Genomic DNA, 1,166 nt, shown 5'->3' with positions numbered 1-1,166 from the left:
AACGAACACCAACCTAGGACAACAAAAGTAATTTCACTAAATAATATTGAGAAAGACTCACTGGTAAGCTTATGGGGTTGTAATTTTACAGTAACGGTGGGGAAAGATTCCGAAAAGGTGGTGAGAATGCCGGCAAAACTTGAAGAATGTAATCACTGTCTCTGAACTGTTCACAAACACCTTGCTGAACTAGTGTAAGATTTCCTGGGTAGATTTTCAGCTATTTTTAATGTAAGAAAATTGTCACAGGAGAAAAAGCACTGTGCAGTCTAACTTATATTAAATAAGTAAATATAGAGAAACCAAAGCTTCCTTAACAGTTACAAGGAATGGGTGGGAGGGAGCCGGGGACTTTTAGCTCAGGTGATGTTGAGTAGATCTTAATCATGACAACCACCTGGGAACTTAAGTGAGCATGGTGGCAAAACCTGACAGTAATCAGCGTCACTAAATTACTCATGCAGAAATTGTAGAAGTGGTGTGTGTTTTGTTGTCTGTATTTTCACTGCAATATACCCACTGTTCATTATCAACATGTGTGTGTTCTAATGAGCAGGTTGTTATGTGAAAATTCGTATTATGCTATAAGGAAGGATGACCACATCAGATCACAAACTAGATCATTTCATTACTACTAAATTACATCACTGTTGTTGTTGTTGTTAAGTGCTGTTGAGTCGATTCTGACCCATAGTGACCCTGTATAGGGTTTCTGAGGAGCAGACGGTGAGCTTTAACTGCCGACCTTGCCGTTCAAACCACTTGCAATCTGGTGAATTAACCCACAGTGCCACACCAAGACTCCAAATTATAGCCGTACTTACTGCTAAACTCCATCTTTACACAACTGGCAAATAACTGAGACTCCTGCCCCAGTGAAGTGGAAACCTCACCTTAACCCTCATAACCAGGGTTCTTGCTGCCGCGCACCTCAGTGTTCTCTCTGCCACACTTACACCATACATGCCAAATCACATAGTGCTGGTGTGGCTCCGTAGGATAAGCACTGCACTGCTAACCACAAGGTCGGTAGTTTCAACCCCACCAGTTGTTCCATGGAAACCCTATACAGGGTCAGCAAGAATCCATGGAAACCCTCTACAGGGTCACCAGGAATCCATGGAAACCCTCTACAGGGTCACCAAGAATCCATGGAAACCCTCTAC

This window comes from Chrysochloris asiatica, unplaced genomic scaffold (genome assembly GCF_000296735.1).
Source record: "Chrysochloris asiatica unplaced genomic scaffold, ChrAsi1.0 scaffold00257, whole genome shotgun sequence".
Classification (NCBI taxonomy): domain Eukaryota; kingdom Metazoa; phylum Chordata; class Mammalia; order Afrosoricida; family Chrysochloridae; genus Chrysochloris; species Chrysochloris asiatica.
This window is presented reverse-complemented; position numbering follows the sequence as displayed.